This window comes from Meriones unguiculatus (genome assembly GCF_030254825.1).
Source record: "Meriones unguiculatus strain TT.TT164.6M chromosome 13 unlocalized genomic scaffold, Bangor_MerUng_6.1 Chr13_unordered_Scaffold_28, whole genome shotgun sequence".
NCBI classification, from domain to species: Eukaryota; Metazoa; Chordata; class Mammalia; order Rodentia; family Muridae; genus Meriones; species Meriones unguiculatus.
The window spans coordinates 5,160,335-5,182,799 of record NW_026843644.1 but is presented as its reverse complement, the minus strand read 5'-3'; positions in this window follow the sequence as shown (position 1 = coordinate 5,182,799).

Here is a 22,465-nt window from a genome sequence, read left to right as displayed (position 1 = left end):
GATTCTCTGATATCCTACTTTCATTTTCTCCACTGCAGGAGTGGTGGGATCTTCTGTCTGGCTCTGTGTATTTTTCTGCTGCACAAACAACGGGATCTAGCTGTTTGTGTCTTGTTTAACTGTTTTGTCCCTTGTTGCCATTTTTTTTTGTCTTTGGGACTGACTGAGGACATGGGACAGAATCTTTCTATCCCTCTAGACTTGATTCTTTCCCATTTCAGAGAAGCTTGAGCCATGCTCCACAAGTTCCAGTGAGAGTGGCGAGGAGGTGCCAAGGGATGGATACAGTATGTGCAGCTCCAGGCTTGGCACCTCTGCCAATGTTCTCTGGTTTCTGGTTTGGCAGAGCTTAGCCATTACTCTGGCCTGGGGTCTGGCAGAGCTTGGCCACTGCTCTGGACTCTGATCTGGCCAAGATTTGCTGCTGCTGTGGTCTCTGGTCTGGCAGAGTTTGGCTGGTGTTTAGACTCTGGTCTGGTAGAGATCAACAGATATTTTACTGCTTCATTCACTGGTCTGGCTGAATTCAGGACACCATTCCAAACTCTGGTGTAGTTGGGTGGAGCCTGACTTTGGGGTAGGTCACCACTTATGGAACAGGATAGAGGGCCCATAGAGAGACAGGCCACTGTTTTGAGTTTTGTTATTTTCTTCTTCATTTTCTTTGCACGCACTGTACCCAGTACATTTTTTCTTGTGCTGTTCTTTTGTGGTTTTGTTTGCATGTGTTGGTCTCAGTGGGCTGGTGACCAAACAGCTGTGCTCTATGGTGACTTTGCCTGCCCCATCCTCCCAGCACTACAAGCTGGGGCACCTCTGGTCTCCAGTGGGAGCACACATTTCCACATGGTTGGCTGGGAAAGCTCAGTTGGAGAGGGGTCTGTGTACAGAAAATCCTGTTGGGCTGGACCTTGTTGCCTCTTTGCTTCTTCTCTGAGGTGACCTGAGGTTAGCTCTGGCTTGGAACAATGATCTTCAAATATGCTCTTAACCAGAACGTATTGTGGTTATTACTATTATTTTTATTTGGTTAGGGTTCCCTGTAGCCCAGCATGGCCTGAAACTAAACAGCTATAAGATAACCTTGAATTTCTGATCCTTCTGCTCCACCACTTATCAACTGTGCTACATCTCTAATCCCTCAAACTTCTTTTTGAGCCATAGGTGACTTCAACTAGGAAGTGGACAGAACTCAAAAGGAGAAGACTTGGCTCCACCGAGTTCCCTGGGTCTTTGCCAGTGTACTGGCACCGTGCCAAGAGTACCCATCTGAGCACCTTGGCACATGACTTATTAGCCTGGCTGCACTTATGAGATTGTTGCTTGAGAACCAAGCCAATTCTTTTGTAGGTGAAGTCTCAATCTGGCAACTGGAATAATTTTGTTAGAAAATCTTAGAAAGCACATGTATGATTGTGGTTTGCATGGGTGGGAAACCTTTGTCAGTGTGCTCCCCAAAGTGCTACAGGACATAAGCCAGGGTAGGAGGGAGGGATAGATGAGGAATTCACCATGTCTGTGTGTCTACCCCCCCAAAAAAAATCACTAGTGCAAGAAAAAAAATAGCTAGAATGCATTTTGTATTCAAGGTCTAGAAGTGAGGTAGCAGGGGGCCTTTGGGCAATGCTTTCACAGAACTGCATCCATTCAAGTGCAATGTTTGTAAATTCATACTGAGCAAGGAAGGAAGTGAAAGGGAGGGGAAGGGAGGAAGGGAAGGAACATGTTCAAAATCTCCCTGGCAAGAAAACAGAAAGGAAGAAAATCCTGCTTAATGATGTTCTACCTTTTGTCTCTGTGCCCAAGAATTCTTAAATTGTGTTTATGTGTGCATCTTTTCATCATATTTATACACACACACACACACACACACACACATATATGTATATACTCTAAAAGCTTGCTGAATAATGGTATTTCAATGTCTTCCTCACATTTCAACTGAATTATTTTCGGGCCCTAAATCTAAACCAATTCTCATCAATATTTAGAGGTTTTGATTGTTTTGAATGTGTGGTTTTATTTTCTTAGTTAACAGTGTGTACACAGTCCCTTACAGCAGGGTCATCATGCTTGGATCTCTAGAAAAGTAATGAAAAACAACAAACAGTACTAATAATGTTAGTGACTAAAATGAAAGTTACTGAGTGCATTGTACAATGACCTCAGATGCTCTTTTCAGACAGGACATTTTATGATGAATTTTTTTTTTCATGAGGAATAAAATGCCTGTTAAACTTAGGGCTTGTTTACAACATTCACTTGAAAACAAGGTTCAAGATGCATCATGAAGTCATAACATCAAATTATGTACAAAGAGGACATAATCTGCTTTCCAGATATGGTCTCCTAGGGATAAGTATGGTAGGATGCAAAGCCCAGGACACTTTCTGAGGATATGACCTCTCACAAAACCTAATGAAAATATAGATTTTTTCCCAGAAAATGAACATGTACATAAAACCAACTACATATAAAGCACTTACACAGTGAATGTCAGAGAGTGACCAGGTTAAAAACTAACACTAAATAAATGGCACTGTTGCTGTATCTGAAATTTCTATCTTGTTTGGAAGGCAGAGACAGAAAGACTGTTAACACCTGTATTTAAGGCAGGGTGTCTGCACAAAGAAAAGCAATGCTTTGCTTCTCCTGTTCCTTTTTTTCTCCTCCCCTTCCTCCTCCTTCCTTACCTCCTATATATGAAGCAAATGTTCTACCTCTGAGCTGTATTCCTGGCTTTTGTACAAAACAGGCAGATACAGACAGTCTTTGGATATAATAAAGCCAGATGCTAAACCTCACTAAAGCTTAAAGGCAGTAACTTTTTATGGGATAAATTAAAAAGAACACAGAGAAGGCAACAGGCATAGAGGAAGCTGTCCTAGTAACAGCAGTAATAGAACAAGATAAAAAGACTTCAGGAAATGTTTTTTACAGATGGCACAATGGCTGGCATTAACAAATGAAATGCTATGTGCTCCCATCCTCTAGGTGGGAGTCTGTACTACTATCATATTATGAAAACTTTGTTAATAGAATTTACTGTTTAAAACATTATTTGTCCTTCCACAGATAGTTACTGTTTATGATTTAGGTACCCAGTACTGTGCTAAGTCCTGAACACACAGAAAATGATTCATGCAAACACCATTCTTTCTCTATAAACTTACAGTCTTGTGGGGTAATTCACCAAAAACAAACCTATATACCATGCGTAGAAATGTGTACATCACTATAAATTACACTATGAAACCTAAAGAAAAGCAAGAGGTACTTAACACCCCAGAAGGGATAAAAATATACATATTGAAATGCCTAGAGGTGAGAGCATTTTAATTCAGTAGGGGAAATGAAAGAAGATGAATGTGTTTGCCATATACAAGGCAAGAAGAAAATAATAATAATAATAATAATAATAATAATAATAATAAAAGAGGACGCCATATGGGCTGAAAAGATGGCTTAGTGATGAAAAACACTTTCTGTGGGGCTGGAGAGATCGCTCAGAGGTTAAGAACACTGGCTGTTCTTCCAGAGGTAATGAGTTCAATTGCCAACAACCACATGGTGTCCCATAACCATCTATAATGAAATCTGGTGCCCTCTTCTGGTGTGTAGGTATATATGCAAACAAAATATTGTATTCGTAATAAATAAGAAATCTTAAAAAAATAAAATATTCTCTCTCTCTCTCTCTCTCTCTCTCTCTCTCTCTCTCTTTCCAGACTTCCTAGCATATCCATGGTGGTTGACAATTTTCTGTAGCTCCTGTTTCAGGGAATTTGATGCTATATGACCTCCTGAAATATAAGGCACTCATGTGGCACATTTATATACATTCAAGTAAAATATTCTTATCATTCATCTACGCAAAAGATAAAAATACCTCAGAAGAAGGAGAAGAAGAAGAAGAAGAAGAAGAAGAAGAAGAAGAAGAAGAAGTCAGAGGGTGTGGTGGACACACCGGATCTCTGTGAGTTCGAGGCCATCCTGGTCTACAGAGCCAAAGCTACACAGGGAAACCTTGTCTTGAAAAGCAAAACAAAACAAACAAACAAATAAGATCATAAATCAAGTGTGGTGAAACATGCCTGTAAATGGAGCATCAGGAAGGTCAGGAATGAAGGTCAACCTGGACTATTTGAAACTGTCTCAAAAACCAAACAGCAGCAACAACAACAAAACTGCACAAGAATCTGAGTGCCTGGGATGCTTTGGGACATTGAAAATTTTTTTATCTTAATTCTTGGCTACATAGGAAGCTATTGAGGAGTGTAGCTGTTTGAATGAAAATGACCTTTATAGTCTCATATGTTTGAAAATCTGGTCCTCCGTTGGTGGAACTGTTTTAGAAAAATTAGGAAGTGTGATTTTGTTGAAGAGGTATGTCACTGCTTTGAGGTTTTAAAATCCCACACCATTCTCAGCTCTTTGCCTCATACTTGTAGATCAGGATGTAAGCTCTCAGCCATTGTTCTCTCGGGTGCTCTGCCTGCCATTCCTCTCTGTCACCATGGTCCCTTCCATGAAGGTCATGGACTTACCCTCTGAAACTCTAGGTTCCCAACCACATGTTTCTTCTATAAGCAGCCTTGGTCATGATATCTTAGCACAGTGATAGAAAAGCAACTAAGACAAGGGGTTTGAAAACAGGAAAGAAATGCTTGGAGGTACACTTATCTCAATGATCCTTTTGTCCTGTAAAATTAATAGTAAAATTCAGGCCTCACAGCACCCTGATCTCGAAGGCAGAACCTACTCGGTTAGGGCGGGGGAGGGGCTTGCGCGAGGCGCAGCGCAGGCGCACTGCGCGCCTCCATTGTCAAGGATGATGCAAGCGCCATTGCTATGGCTACAGACCCTGAGCTCATCCCGGGCCTGGTGGGCGACAGCTTCGAGGGCAGCGACGGGAACCCGCTTCCCGGGCGCGGTGGCAGCGGTCATGGCAGAGCTTCATTGTGGTAGGCTGAGACCAGGAGAAGCCAGGTAAGGGTGTGGGGCGGTTGATGCCTGGGCTCCGCCTCCACCCCTGGGCTCCGCCTCCGTCCTCTCCCGGGCTCCGCCTCCGCCCCCCGGGCTCCACCTCCCTTCTCTCCCGGGCTCCGCCTCTGCCCCCGGGCTACGACCCCGGGCTGGGCTCCTCCCCCGCCTCTGCCTCTGGGCTCCGCCTCCGCCCCCAGCAGCCATCCAGTGGGCTAGGTGGTGCTGGGGCAGGCATAGTGGCTGGGAGTTGGGGAGGGGAGAGCGTTGGCTCCCAAGGTGGAGGAGCGGCAGGTCCACGGGTGTTGGCCATCGCGGAGCGGTTGTCCCTGGCTGGCTGTGGGCGTGTGTAAGGGACCCGCAGGATGGCAGTCGCGGGGTGAGGCTAGGGCTGTGCAGTTGGAAGCAGGCGGGCTGGGCAGGTCGGAGAGCCTGCCCAGGTTCTGCCAAGAGCTTCTGTGGAGGCTGCTGGTACCTGGGACCGCGCCCTCGGGCCACAGGAGTTGGGAGGGTGGGAGCACACTGTGTGGAGTTCCTAGGGCTACACTTGTGCCCTGCATCCTGAGGAAGAGTGATACTGGGGCCAGTCGTCCCGGAAAAGAAGTGCAGGGAGTCCAGTGTTGCCTCCTGCCTGGCCTGGGGCGGTGGGGTTGGGGAGTCTGGATATCCCAGTGGAATGAACACTTGCTGCTTGGAAAGGCCACAGGATCCTTGCACCTTGAAACATTTCTAGGACTATTGTTTCAGGACTTATGTGCCGGCATTACAGAATGAAGTGACTCTTCTTAAGTAAAGACAGCCAGCCTACCACTGCAGGTGCTCTCTCTCACTTAGCTTTCAAGTGATTTGATTGTTCTCTTTATTCCATCAGAGAATTCATCTTAAGGCACAGTTTGGTATATACATTGCTGTTTATACTTTGATGGACTTGCACAACCAGGAGTATACAGGATTCATGTGGGCTTATTTTCCTATTTGTATTTCTTTAGGTTGCTATGTATAGATAATCAGCATGTAAGAACAAGGTTACTGTAGAGCTGGGAAAGCTCTTTTATTTCAAGTGTATTCCAGTTTTACACTTGCAAGGAATTTTCGCTACCAGCCCAGCTGCCCCTTGTCTCAGGAGGTGCTTAGGTTGAATTTGCATGATTTTTTTAAAAATTTTATTTTATTTTTTTATCAGTTACATTTTATTAACTCTGTATCCCAGCGGTGTCCCGCTTCCTCTTTCCCTCCCAGTCCCTCCCTCCCTCCCTCCCTCATCTCCACCGTGCCCCTTTCCAAGTCCACTGATAGGGGGGACCTCCTCCCCATTCATCTGATCCTGTTTTATCAGGTATTTTCAGGACTGGCTGCAAAGCCCTCCTCTGTGGCCTAACAGGACTGCTCCTCCCTTCGGGAGTGGGGAAGCCAAAGAGTCAGTCATTGAGTTCCTGTTAGAAATAGTCCTTGTTCCCCTCACTTTGGGAAACCAATGAGCTACCACAGGCTATATCTTAGTGGAGGTTCTAGGTTATATCCATACATGGTCCTTGGTTGAATGTCAGTCTCAGAAAAGACCCTGTGCCCAGATATATTTGGTCCTTGTGGAGCTCCTATCCTTTCCCCATCAGACTAACTCCCCTTCTTTCTTATGATTCCCTGTACTCTGCCAAAGGTTTGGTCATGAGTCTTTGCTTTGAGAACACTGATGTAAGAGTCTTTCAGATGCGCTCAGTAGACTCCTGTCATACGTTCAATGCACATCCCATCTGTCTTTCTAAACAAGGATTGATCATCTTGCCCCATGTCCGCTCAGTTGATTATCTTTTTTAGGTGTATAGATTTCATTATGTTTATCATATCTTATAGGTTTATATAAGTGAGTATATCCCATGTTTGTCTTTCTCCTTCTGGGATATTTCACTCAGAATGATCTTTTCTAGATCCCACCATTTGCCTGCAAATTTCATGATTTCCTCCTTTTTGATTGCTGAGTAGTATTCCATTGTGTAAAAATACCACAATTTCTGTACCCATTCCTCCGATGATGGACATCTGGGTTGTTTCCAGGTTCTGGCTATTACAAATAAAGCTGCTATAAACATGGTTGAGCAAGTATCCCTTTTGTGTACTTGAAGGAACTTTGGGTATATACCTAGCAGTGGTATAGCTGGGTCTTGAGGAAGCACTATTCCTAATTGTCTTAGAAAGTGCCAGATAGCTTTCCAGAGTGGTTGTACCAGTTTACATTCCCACTAGCAGTGGAGGAGGGTTCCCCTTTCTCCACAACCTCTCCAGCATGTGTTGTCACTTGAGTTTTTCATCTTGGCCATTCTGATGGGTGTAAGGTGATATCTCAGGGTCATTTTGATTTGCATTTCCCTGATGGCTAATGAGGATGAGCATTTCTTTAAGCATTTTTCTGCCATTCGATATGCCTCTGTCGAGAATTCTCTGTTTAGCTCTGTTCCCCATTTTTTAATTGGATTACTTGGTTTGCTGCTTTTCAGCTTCTTTAGTTCTTTGTATATACTGGATATTAGTCCTTTGTCAGATAAAGGGTTAGTGAAGATTCTTTCCCAATCTGTAGGCAGTCATTTTGTTTTGATGACGGTGTCCTTTGCTTTGCTCTTAGAGCCTGTGCTGTTGGTGTTCTGTTCAGGAAGTTGTCTCCTGTGCCAATGAGTTCTAGGCTGTTCCCCACATTTTTTTCCAATTGATTTAGGGTATCTGGTTTTATGTTGAGGTCTTGATCCACTGTGACTTTAGTTTTATGCAGGGTGATAAATATGGATTTATTTTCATTTTTCTGCATGTAGACATCCAGTTGGTCCAGCACCATTTGTTGAAGATGCTGTCTTTTTTCCATTGAATGGATTTGGCTTCTTTGTCAAATATCGAGTATTCATAGGTGTGTGGGTTTATTTCTGGGTCTTCTATGCGGTTCCATTGATCCTCCTTTCTGTTTCTATGCCAATACCATGCATTACTGTTGCCCTGTAGTACAGCTTGAGATCAGGGATGGAGATACCTCCAGATGACCTGTTGTTGTACAGGATTGTTTTGGAGATTCTGGGTTTTTTGTTTCTCCATATGAAGCTGAGAATCTTTTTTTCAAGGTCTGTAAAGAATTGAGTTGGTATTTTGATGGGAATTGTATTGAATCTGTACATTGCTTTTGGCAGTATGGCCATTTTCACAATGTTAATCCTACCAATCCATGAGCACGGAAGATCTTTACATCTTCTGATATCTTCTTCGATTTCTTTCTTCAGAGACTTGAAGTTTTTCTCAAACAGGTCTTTCACTTGCTTGGTTAGAATCACACCAAGGTACTTTATGTTATTAGTGGTTATTGTGAAGGGTGTTGTTTCCCTAATTTCTTTCTCAGTCTTTTTGTCTTTGGTATATAGGAGGGCTTCTGATTTTTTTGAGTTGATTTTGTATCCTGCCACTTTGCTGAAGGTGTTTATCAGCTGAAGGAGTTCTCTGGTTGAATTTATGGGCACACCTGAATTTTCAACAGAGACTATGAAAGCTAGAAGGGCCTGGATGGATATCATGCAGACCCTAAGAGAACACAGATGTCAGCCCAGGCTACTATACCCTGCAAAGCTATCAGTCCTCATAGACGGAGAATATAAGATATTCAATGACAAAAACAAATTTCAACAATACCTACACACAAATCCAGCATTACAAAAGACACTGGAAGGGAAAATACAACCCCAAAATATTAGCTTCTTTCAAGAAAACACAGGAAATAATTAACCTTACTACAGTAAAACAAAAAGCAGCCAAGCACACAACCTGATGACCACAGCCAACATCAAAATCAAGGGATCTAACAGCCACTGGTCATTAATCTCTCTCAACATCAATGGACTCAACTCTCCAATAAAAAGACACCGACTTACAAAATGGATATGTAAACAAAACCCAGCATTCTGTTGCATACAAGAAACACACCTAAGGCACAAAGATAGACATTACCTGAGGGTAAAGGGTTGGAAGATGACTTTCCATGCAAATGGACCCAAGAAGCAAGCAGGAGTAGCCATTCTAATATCTGATAAAATAGACTTTCAACCAAAATTAATAAAAAGAGATGGGGAAGGACACTTCATACTCATCAAAGGAAAATTCCACCAGGAAGACATCACAATCCTGAAAATCTATGCCCCAAATACAAGAGCACCCACAATTGTTAAAGAAACATTAATAAAATTTAAACCACATATAGATCCCCACACATTAATATTGGGAGACTTCAACACCCCACTTTCAACAAAGGACAGGTCAACAAAACAGAAATTAAACAAAGAAACAATGTCTCTGACAGAGGTCATGAATCAAACGAACCTAACAGACATTTACAAAACTTTACACCCAAACACAAAAGAATTTACCTTCTTCTCAGCACCTCATGGAACCTTCTCCAAAATAGACCATATAGTGGGTCACAAAGCAAGCGTCAACAGATACAAGAAGATTGAAATAATCCCTTGTATCTTGTCTGATCACCATGGAATAAAGCTGGACCTCAACAATAACAGAAATAGCAAAAAGCCTACACACACAGGGAAACTGAACAACTTGTTACTAAATGATAGCTGGGTCAGGGAAGAAATAAAGAAAGAAATTAAAGTCTTTCTAGAAATCAATGAAAATGAAGACACAACATACCCGAACTTGTGGGACACAATGAAAGCAGTGCTAAGAGGAAAGTTCATAGCACTAAGTGCCTTCAAGAAGAAATTCGAGACAGCTCATTCAAGCACCCTAATGACTCACTTAAAAACCCTAGAAAAAGAAGAAGCAGACACACCAAGAAGGAGTAGACGGCTGGAAATAATCAAACTCAGGGCTGAAATCAATCAATTGAACACAAATAAAACAATTCAAAGAATCAATGAAACCAAGAGCTGGTTCTTTGAGAAAATCAACAAGATAGACAAACTCTTAGCCAGGCTAACTAAAAGGCAGAGAGACACCACCCAAATAAACAAAATCAGAAATGAAAAGGGGGATATAACTACAGACACTGAGGAAATCTAAACAATCATTAGGACTTACTTCAAAAGTCTATATGCCACAAAATTTGAAAATCTAAATGAAATGGACAATTTTCTTGATCGATTTGACTTACCAAAGCTGAATCAGGGCCAGGTAAATCAACTAAATAGTCCTATATCCCCCAAAGAAATAGAAGCGGTCATCAAAAGTCTCCCATCCAAAAAATGCCCAGGACCAGATGGCTTCAGGGCAGAATTCTACCAGACCTTCAATGAAGAGCTAACACCAATTCTCTTCAAACTATTCCACAAAATAGAAACAGAAGGAATATTACCAAATTCATTCTATGAAGCCACAGTCACCTTGGTACCTAAACCTCACAAAGACTCAATAAAGAAAGAGAATTTCCGGCCAATCTCCCTTATGAACATTGATGCAAAAATACTTAATAAAATACTTGCAAACCTAATCCAAGAACACATCAAAGATATTATCCACTTTGACCAAGTAGGCTTCATCCCAGGTATGCAGGGGTGGTTCAATATACGGAAATCCATCAATGTGATCCACCATATTAACAAACTGAAAGAAAAAAAACCACATGATAATCTCCCTAGATGCTGAAAAAACCTTTGACAAAATCCAACATCCATTCATGTTCAAAGTATTGGAGAGATCAGAGATACAAGGCACATATCTAAACATAGTAAAGGCGATATACAGCAAGCCTATAGCCAACATCAAACTGAATGGAGAGAAACTTAAAGCAATCCCACTGAAATCAGGGACAAGACAAGGCTGCCCACTCTCTCCATATCTCTTCAACATAGTGTTGGAAGTCCTTGCTAGAGCCATAAGACAGTTGAAGGAGATCAAGGGGATACAAATTGGAAAGGAAGAAGTCAAATTATCACTATTTGCAGATGATATGATAGTATACGTGAGTGACCCCAAAAACTCTACCAGGGAACTCCTACAGCTTATAAACACCTTCAGCAAAGTGGCCGGATACAAAATTAACTCAAAAAAATCAGTAGCCCTCCTATATACAAAAGACAAAAGGGCTGAGAAAGAAATTAGGGAAACAACACCCTTCACAATAGCCACAAATGACATAAGGTACCTCGGAGTAACCCTAACCAAGGAAGTCAAAGACTTGTATGAAAAAAAATTTCAAGTCTCTGAAGAAAGAATTAGAAGAAGATATGAGAAGATGGAAAGATCTCCCATGTTCATGGCTTGGCAGGATTAACATAGTAAAAATGGCCATTTTACCAAAAGCAATCTACAGATTCAATGCAATTCCCATCAAATTACCAACACGATTCTTTACAGACTTAGAAAGAAAAATTCTCAATTTCATATGGAATAACAAGAAACCCGGAATTGCTAAAACAATCCTCTACAATAAAAGATTTTCTGGAGGTATCTCCATCCCTGATCTTAAGTTGTACAATAGAGCAAAAGTTTTAAAAACTGCATGGTACTGGCATAATAACAGAATAGTGGATCAATGGAACCGAACAGAGGACCCAGAAATAAACCCACACACTTATGGACACCTGATCTTTAACAAAGGCGCCAAAACCATACAATGGAAAAAAGATAGCATCTTCAAAAAATGGTGCTGGTCCAACTGGATGTCTACATGTAGAAAAATGAAAATAGATCCATACTTATCACCCTGCACAAAACTGAAGTCCAAGTGGATCAAAGACCTCAACATAAAACCTGACACATTAAATCAGCTAGAAAAAAAAAAAAAAGTACCCTAGAACTCATTGGTACAGGAGAAAACTTCCTGGACAGAACACCAACAGCACAGGCTCTAAGAACAACAATCAGTAAATGGGACCTCATGAAACTGAAAAACTTCTGCAAAGCAAAGGAGACCATCACACAAAACAAAGCGACTGCCTACAGATTGGGTAAGAATCTTCGCCAACCCTTTATCTGACAGAGGACTCATATCCAATATATATAAAGAACTAAAGAAGCTGAAAAGCAGCAAACCAAGTATTCCACTTAAAAAATGGGGAACAGAGCTAAACAGAGAATTCTCTGTAGAGGAATATCGAATGGCAGAGAAACACTTAAAGAAATGGTCAACTTCATTAGCCATCAGGGAAACACAAATCAAAATGACCCTGAGATATCACCTCACACCCATCATCATGGCCAAGAGGAAAAACTCAAGTGACAACACATGCTGGAGAGGTTGTGGAGAAAGGGGAACCCTTCTCCACTGCTGGTGGGAATGTAAACTTGTACAACCACTCTGGAAATCAATCTGGCGCTTTCTCAGACAACTAGGAATAGTGCTTCCCCAAGATCCAGCCATACCACTCCTAGGCATATATCCAAAAGAGGCTCAAGTACACAAAAAGGACATTTGCTCAACCATGTTTGTAGCAGCTTTATTTGTAATAGCCAGAAGCTGGAAACAACCCAGATGCCCCTCAACTGAAGAATGGATGCAGAAAATGTGGTACATCTACACAATGGAATATTACTCAGCAATGAAAAATAAGGAAATCATGAAATTTGCAGGTAAATGGTGGGATCTGGAAAGGATCATCCTGAGTGAGTGGTCCCAGAAGCAAAAAGACACACATGGTATATACTCACTCATATAGACATACAACATAGGACAAACCCACTAAAACCTGTGCATCTAAAGAAACTAAGCAAGAGAGAGGACCCTAACTAAAATTTCCAATCCCCATCCGGAAAGGCAAAGAGGATGGACATCAGAAGTAGAAGAAAACAGCAAACAACCTAGGAACCTACCACCGAGGGCCTCTGAAATCCTCTGCCCTACAGACTATCAAAGCAGATGCTGAGCCTGATCGGCAATTGTTGGGCAGAATGAATGGAATTTTAGGTAAGAACTGGGAAATAGTAAGAGCTGGAGAGGACAGGGTCTCCACAAGGAGAGCAACAGAACAAGAAAATTTGAACACAGGGAACTTCCCAGAGACTCATACTCCAACCAAGGACTATTCATAGAGATAACCCAGAACCCCTGCACAGATGTAGCCCAGGGCAGTTCAGAGTCCAATTGGGTTACAAAGTAATGTGAAGAGGGACTGGCTCTGACATAATCTGATTGGCCTGCTCTTTGATCACATCCCCCTGGGGGGGAGCAGCCTTACCAGGACATAGTAGAGGACAATGAAGCCACTTTTGATGTGAACTGATGGACTAAGATCAGAAAGGAGAGGAGAACCTCCCCTATCAGTGGACTTGGGGAGTGGCATGCATGCAGAGGGAGGAGGGAGGGTGGGATCGGGAGGGGAGGAGGGTGGGGCTTATGGGGGGATGCAGAATGAATAAAGTGTAATTGATGAAAAATCAAAAAAATAAAAATTAAAAAAAAACAAAAAGGAAAAAAAAATATCCTGCTTAATGAAATTCCACCTTTTGTGTGTGTGCCCAAGAATTTTTTTATTATTTATTTTTTTGTGTTTTAAATATTTTTTATTTTTTTAACTTTTATTAACTACACTTTATTCACTTTGTATCTTCCCATAACCCCTCTCCCCTCCTAATCCCACCTTCCTTTCTCCTTCTTCACTCGTGCTCCTTCCCAAATCCATTGATAGGGGACGTTTCTCTCTCTTTCCTTCTGATCTTAGTCTATCATATCTCATCAGGAGTGGCTGTATTGTCTTCTTCTGTGGCCTGGTAAGGCTGCTCCTCCCTCAGGGGGAGGTGATCACAGTGCAGGCTAATCAGTTTATGTCAGAGGCAGTCCCTCTTCCCATTACTATGTAACCCACTTGGACTAAACTGTCATGGGCTACATCTGTGCAGGGGTTCTAGGTTATCTCCATGCATGGTACTTGGTTGGAGTAGGAGTCTCTGGAAAGAAACCTGTGTTCAATTTTTCTGGTTCTGTTGCTCTCCTTGTGGAGTTCCTGTCCTCTCCAGATCTTACTATTTCCCACTTCTTACATAAGATTCCATGCACTCTGCCCAACATTTGGCCATAAGTCTCAGCATCTGCTTTGATCGTTTGCAGGGCAGAGCCTTTTAGAGGCCCTCTGTGGCAGGTTCCTAACTTGTTTCCTGTTTTCTTCTTCTTCTAATGTCCATCCTCTTTGCCTTTCGGGATAGGGATTGAGCATTTTAGTCAGGGTCCTCCCTCTTGATTAGTTTCTTTAGATGTACAGATTTCAGTAGGTTTATCCTATATTATATTCTTAGGTTGTGTTTATGTGTACATCCTTTCATCATATTTACATATATACTCTAAACGCTTGCTGAATAATGGTCTTTCAATGTCTTTCCCACGTTTCAACTGAATTATTTTTTGGGCACTAAATCTAAACCTAATTCTTATCAATATTTGGAGGTTTTACTTGTTTTGAATGTCTGGTTTTATTTTTGTAGTTAACAGTGTGTACACAGTCTCTTACACCAGAGTCATCATATTTTGGTCTCTAACAAAGTAATGAAAAACAGTAAATAGTATTAATAATGTTAATGACTAAAATGAAGGTAACAGAGTGCATTTTACAATATTCTCAGATGTTCTTTTCAGACAGGACATTTTATGATGAAAATTTTTTCATGAGGCACAAATGCCTGTTAAGCTTAAGACTTGTTTAGAACATTCTCTTGAAAACAAGGTTCAAGATGCATCCTGAAGTCATAACATCAAATGATGTACAGAGAGGACATAATCACCTTTGCAGATATGGTCTCCTACGATAAATATGGTGGGATTAAAAGCTCAGGACACTTTCTGAGGATATGACTTCTCATAAAACCTAATGAAAAAAAAATGATTCTTCCCAGAAAATGAGCATGTACATAAAACCAACTACATATAAAGCAGTTACAGAGTAAATGTCTGGAGAAGGACCAGGTTAAAAACTAACACCAAATAAGTATCACTGTTGCTGTATCTGGAATTTCTACCTTATTTGGAATGCAGAGACAAGAAGACTGTTAACCCCTGTATTGAAGGAAGTGCATCTGCATAAAGAAAAGCAATGTTTCGCTTCTCCTGCTCCTCTTTTTCTACTCCTTTTTCTCCTCCTTCCTTACCTCCTATATGTGAAGCAAATGTTCTACCTCTGAGTTGTATTCCTGCCTTCTGTACAAAACAGGCAGAAACAGATAGTCTTTAGATATAATAAAGCCAGATGCTAAAGCTCACTAAAGCTTAAAGGAAGTATCTTGTTATGGGATAAATTAAAGAGAACACAGAGAAGGCAACAGGCATAGAAGAGGCTGTCCTAGTAAAAGCAGTAACAGAACAAGATAAAAAGAATTCAGGAAACGTTTTTTATAGGTGGCACAATGGCTGGCATTAACAAATAAAATGCTACATGCTCCCATCCTTTAGGTGGGAATTCTGTATTATTATCAGATTATGAAGATTTTATTAAAGGAATTTTCTGTTTAAAAGGTTATTTGTCCTTCCACAGATAGTTATTGTGAATTAGGTACCCAATACTGTGCTAAATCCTGAACACAGAGAAAATGATTCATGAAAACACCATTCTTTCTCTATAAGCTTACAGCCTTGTGGGGTAATCCACCATAAACAAACTTATAGACCATGCAAAGAAATGTATACATCACTATAAATTCCACTATGAAACCTAACGGAAAGCAAGAGGTACCTAACACCCCAGAAAAGATAAAGAACTTACATATTCAAAGGCTGAGAGATGAGAGCATTTTAGTTCAGTAGGGGAAATGAAAGAAGCTGAATTTGTTTGCAGTATACTAGGGAAGAAGAAAGGAATGATAATAATAATAATAATAATAATAACAATAATAATAATAATAATAATAATAATAAAAAGATTAAAGAGAGATGGTAGCCATCCCTCTCTGCTGCTGCTGTTCTTTTCATCCTTGCACCCTCTCATGTGCCTCTGTGCCCTCTAGTGGTGATGGGAGGCAACTTCTCCATCATTTCTCTCTGGAACTGTTGCAGAGCCTGCAGGGCTGGTGGCCCCAGGGAGAGCCCATGAGTGGGAGGCTTGGGCAGGTGACTCCAGGAAGTGACCTTGCTTCCTTAACATTGTTCCAGGTGGAACTCGGAACCCTGGTTGCCAGGTAACCAGACGCCAGCAGCAGCAACAGCTGCCTGGACAGACCAGCTGGTCCAGAGGAGCTGGAGAGATGAGTCTGTTCTGCATCCAGACTTCCAGGGTCTCAGGTCTCTTGGAAGTCAGCGGTGGTCACCTGGGCCGCTGCTGGAGACATATGGTGCGCTCACTGACACGTTTCTGGCCTGTTCCCCACCGGGAGACCAAGGTAACCACGGCTGCTATGTGGTGGGGGAGTTTTCTGGTCCACTCCCACCCCCTATCGACCATTGTTGCGGCCTGGGCAAGTGTTCCTGTTGGGTCACCGAGGAATACTTTCAAGCCCGCTTCAGTGTAGGCAAAGGGGTCATTGGTGTCCCTCGGGGTTTGAACACATCACACCTCCCTCCTGCCCTGGTCCTTTCTCAGAGAGAAAGGAAGTGAGCCTTCCAGCATGGTATCCCCATTGCTCAGCAATGATGGCGTGAACTTCGTGGATCAGATGATCCCCTATTTGCCCACCACTCTTTCTGGCCCTTTATCCAAAGTTTGCGACCACAGGAGTGGTTCTGGACCTGATCCTGAAAAGGCAGTTGAGTGGCTCCGCCAGGGATGCAGCCCTCCGACCTCCTCCTGCTGTTTCCTAGGGCCTGTGCCCACACAGAACCGGGACAACTGAGTTGCAGCAGCCTAGGTGCCGGGCCTAGCCCTTTAAAGTGACATGTCCATACATGGTCGATTGGGACGGAGGTGGGGCTCTAGCAGGTGCCATTCACCTTCCCCAGGGAGTGTCACACACCACCCTTTCTCAAGCCCTGAGAGTCCTTTCCCTGATTGTGTAAAGGATTCTGGGCCCCATTTGCGATGTTTGTTATGGATGGAGCCCCTAGCACCCCCAAACCCCACCCTGGGAAGATTCTAATAGTTTCTTCTAGATGTCTGGGTGGGTTGGGGACACGGGGCCTTAGGGGTAACACCCCTGTGGACTGTCACAGGTATAGATCCTTCAGGCGGAAAAGCAGACAAAGACATGAGTAGGCTTGGGGTGGAGGGGGAGGTGAGCAGGAAGGGGCGTTTGGGGCCAGGGTGGAGGGCCAGTTTTGGCCAGGAGCCTCACCTTTGGGGTTCTCTCCCTAGGGACTGTCCCCACGACCTCACCTGCTAGTAGAGGACAAAGGTTTTCCACTGAGCTCCAGGGTTTTGAGCAGCAGAGGGAGAGACAAAAAAGGAAAGGCCCTGGGGGATACCAATGCCCCCCCCACAGTTCCAAAAAGAGGCCAGGCTCCCGACACCGTGTCTCTCTGCCCTGCTCTCACCCACAGTGCCATCTTCTCATTCTTGTCCCAGTGGCTGCAGAAATTTCCCCAGGATTTCTTTGGGGCCCCCGGACCTGGCCATCGTGAGGTGGCTGCTGGACTATGCCAGGATCCATGTGCCCACTGCAGAATTGGACTGCCAATCTGGGGAGATTCTCCGGGCAATGGATAAGCCCGGGATAAGCTGAAGCCCGAGAAGGAGGAGGAGGATTAGGAGGAGGATGAGGACCCGGGGGAGGCGCCTGGTGAGGCAGCAGCTGATTCCAACCCCGTTTCCCACAGGGGAAGTGTCCTGAAGCTCTGGCCAAGGAAGCAGAGGAGGAAGACTGTCAAATCGACTGTCCTGCGGATAGGAGAGGGGACTGTGCCTTCCCTGGCATGGAGAGGCCATCTTGGGTTAGCTCACCCCATTCTGCGTGCCTTCAGGCTGCTCCCTTATCCCAGATTATGGCTCACCCCTTTTTTTGCTCAGATCCAGGGCTACTTGGGGCCTCAACTGCAGAGCTGCCCATGCAAGACACCTTGGTGGCACAGGAGAAACGGAGCCTGGCTTTGGGGGCAGATGCTAAGCCTCAAGAGGATGCTGAGCTCTTGGATCCCATGGCTGCAGGATTCCCAGTCTTGCCAGAAGCTGGACCAGTGCAACCTCTGGCTTTAGCATCAGAGGACACACAGGCCCTTGTGGACTTGGCGGATGAGCTACTGTTTCTCTCCACTGTAGTGCACTTGGGGGCACCCATTCCCCTGTCCCCGCTGCCCGAGGTAGACATATAGTTCGTACAATTGCCGGCTGAGCTGCATCCAGCGCCTTCTCCCCTTAGAGAAAAGATTCCCTTAATTTTGTATATTTTTAAATTGCTGTTTTTCACTCTTGTGTTATTGTTGTTGGTTTCATATTATTATTATTTAAAACGTGTTGCTTACTCAACTTAAGTGATGTATTCAGAGATGGGGCCTCCCCATCGGCCCACAGTGGGTGGCTTAGCCAAGGGGTATGGAGCCTGTTTTTGTTGAAAGTTTCCTGCGAGTTGGGCATGTACATCCATCTATAGAAGATGCTGCCAGGTGTGTAGTTGGTGCGCAGGGGGTCTACTGGGATAGATTGAGCCCCAGAAAAAAAAGCCCAACAGGGCCAGTGCTTGACAGCAGAATTTTGGGGCCACAGCTGGGCCAAGAGCTAGGCTCTGAGGACCAGGACCAGGACCAGGAACAGTACCAGGACCCAGCTCTGTGGACACTATCCCTGAGGGGAAAAAAACCCTATAATTTGAGATACAGAGTACATTTTGGGGGATCATTTAAATACATGATATTTCTACATAGCCATGCCTGTTTTAGAACTCAGTTTTGGAGCTGGGCATGGTGGCACACACCTGTAATCCCAGCACTCAGGGAAGAAGAGACTTGAATTTGAGGCCAGCCAGGTCTACAAAGTAGATCTAGGACAGCCAAGACTACACAAGGAAATTTTGTCTAAAAAACAAACAAATAAATGAACGAACAAACACAAAAGAGAGCTAATTGTGTGGACCAAGCTGACCATAATCTCAGAAAGATTAGGTTTCCATGGACTCCCAGGTCTACGATGACAGGGATGCATCTCTGAGCAAAGCTAAGATATTTTTAATGTCTTATTCTTGAATCAAGGAATGAATGGATAAAATAAGATGTACACAGGTAACATTTTTTTCTTTTAATGAACAGTAATAAGTCTTCATATTCTACATTTATTTACAATTGCAAAATCATTTCTGATGTTGTCAGTAAGTGGGTTTTCTCCTTTGCTTTAATTTCATCCATTGAAAAATGTTTGAGTATGTATGTGCCATGAGAGGACAACTTATTGCTGTTTACTATCTGTTTACATCCCATATATGAGTTTTCAACATGAAACCCAAAGAGTCTTTTGACCAGTGAAAGAACTGGCCCTTATTTAGGTTTAAAAATGATTTATGTATGTGCTGGTGTGTGAATTTGTACATACAAAGGCCCAAGTATAGAAATATTAGAAAAATTCTATAGGAGTAATATTGGCTACCCAGAAATTGAGCTCAAATCATCAGGCTTAGAAACAACCAAGTATTCCCACTGAGACAACTCTCTGACATTCACTTGTAGATCTGAGACAGTTTTATGAATAAGTCTTTACTCCTAAGAATGAACTAACACATTCCAAAAAAAAATGACAGCATTATATCATTTTAATTTGTACATAGCATTTTTATTATTATTATTATTATTATTATTATTATTATTATTTCATGTTCTTCCATCCTTATAGGACAATAGGTTTATAATCTGGATAGAAGACAATGTTTTACTGATGTAATATTTCAATTAAGTTTATTTGAGTATCAATGAACTCAGTGGGGAATGTCTGTGGTAAGCAAAACTGGCAACATGACTTTGAACATATAACAATGACTAAAATAAACCCCACAAAGCTGTCACCAAGTCTTCATACATTTGTCATGGCCTAAGAACCCATAGTCAGATTACACATACACACACAACATGCTGTTTTGAAATAAATATCATTGCTGTTACATTTTTCAGCACCTCTAGATAATTCTCTCAGAAGGCAGTACTTCAACATTATGTGTCATGTAGTAACTAATGGGAACATAAGAAGAATGGAACTTCAAATAACATATATATGTGTGTATATATATATTCATATATATTTATGCATATATACATACATACATATACACTATTAAGCATTTTAACATTAATGTTGGTAAAAATAGAACACATTGGGGGAACATCTTCCACCCTTGGACGTGTACTCAGAAAGCTGACATGAGAATCAAGACTTCAAATGCAGCTTTGCCTAATTACTGACATCCAAATCAGGCTTGAAAACAAACATCTTAAAGGAATTTGTGAAAATGAAAAACAAAAGCACCATGCTTTCTCAGAGGCCCTTCATTGAAAAGCATGATCACATACCACATGGTATAAATAAGCAATGGATCACATAGATGATGGGAATCCCATTCTATACTTTTCAGCAGAAAAATACCTATCAGCAAGTGGAAATGCATTAGATCAACAGCAGCCACAGAAAGAATAACAGATTTACCTAATAAACTTCTGTGATTGGATTTGATACACATACATCAAACTTCAATACCTACTCCAATGTTTCAAAATATAGAACACAACCACAATTGGTGACTTCCTCCTTTACGTTATAAGTGAACATGGTAAGTAATTTACTTCCTCCAAGGCTATGATGAAAAACAGATTAAAAAAAAATTTTTAGTAGATTCTTAGGGAGTACAGATTTTAGTATGTTTATCTTGTATTATATGTCTAATACCCACTTATGAGTGAGTAAATACCCTGTGTGTCTTTCTGCTTTTGGGATACCTCACTCAGGATGATCTTTTCTAGATCCCACCATTTGCCTGCCAGTTTCATGATTTCCTTATTTTTAAATGCTTAGTAGTATTCCCATGTGTAAAAGTACCACAATTCCTATATCCATTCCTCAATGGAGTGGGACCTGGGTTGTTTCCAGCTTCTGGCTATTACAAATAAAGCAGCTACAAACATGGTCCAGCAAATGTCCTTGTTGTACACTTGATCAAATTTTGGATATATACCTAGGAGTGGTATAGCTGGATCTGGAGGTAGCACTATTCCTAATTTTCTGAGAAATTACCACATTGATTTCCAAAGTGGTTGTACAAGTTTACATCACGACCAGACATGGAGGAGTGTTCCCCTTTTCACACATCCTCTCCATCATGTGTTGTCACTTGAGTTTTCGATCTTTTCTGTTCGGATAGGTGTAATGTGATATCCTGGGTTCATTTTGATTTGTATTTCCCTGATGACTAAGGAAGACTTTTGAGGGGGCAGGAGTTCCACAAGGAGAGCATTGGGACTGATACTCCAACCAAAGACCATGCATGGAGATAACCTTGAACCTCTTCAACTCCTGCCCAGATATATTCCATGGCAGCTCAGTCTCCAAGTGAGTTTCCTAGTAATGGGAACAGGAACTGTCTTTGATATGAACTCAGTGTCTGGCTCTTTGGTCACCTCCCCTTGATGGGGGAGCAGGCCACAGTAGAGGACAATGCAGCCAGTTCTGATGAGATCTCATAGGCTAGGGTCAGATGAAAGTGGAGGAGGACCTCCCATATCAGTGGACTTTAGGACAGAAATAGGAGGAAGTTAGGAGGTTGAATAAAGGAGGGGATGAAGGATGGAGCCACAGCATGGATACAATGTGAATAAACTGTAATTTACAAAAACATAAATTTTTTTAAAGTTAAAAAAAAGAAACAACCTTCAGATACTAGAAGGTTTTTTTGTTTACATCCCAGGATATTGTTTTTTGAGAAAGAGATTTTCTGTATAGCCTTGACTGACCTGTCATACTTTCTAGACCAGGCAGGCCTTAAACTAACACAGATCCATTTCCTTCTGCCAGTCATAGTGCTAGTATTAGAGGCATTTGCCAACAATCCAGGCTTTGATTTTTTTAATTTAATTTAATGTTTTATTTTTGCGACATGGTATCTCAGTGCATCATTGCCAATCCAGGACTCTCTTTGTAAACCAGGCTGACCTTGAACTCACAGAGACCTACCTTCATCTGCCTCTCAAGTGCTGGGACTATGGATGTGTGTCACCATGCCTCGTAAGACTTTCTTATAGCCTTGTCACACTATGTGATTTCAGATATATCTAGCCACACATCTAGCCTGTTTTTTTAGACAATGTTTCTCTCTAGCCATGCATGTCCTGGACTTGCTTTGTAGACCAGGGTGACACTGAACTTACACAGCAGCATGCTTGTGTCTCCTAGAGAGACAGGATTAGAGATATGTGCCACAAAGCCTGGCTCAGATTTTTTATTTCAATAATATATCTATATGATTAAAACATAAATTGAAACATATACATATGATTAAAACAAAATGTATATATTAATATATAACATATTTATTAAATATATTGGTTTATATTACTATATTTAGTGAGAATATATTAATTATACATATGAATATTTTGGTATTTTGAGAGAGGGTTTCTCCTTTTAGCCTTGGCTATCTTGGACTAGATCTGTAGACCAGCCTGACCTTGAACTCACAGAGACTG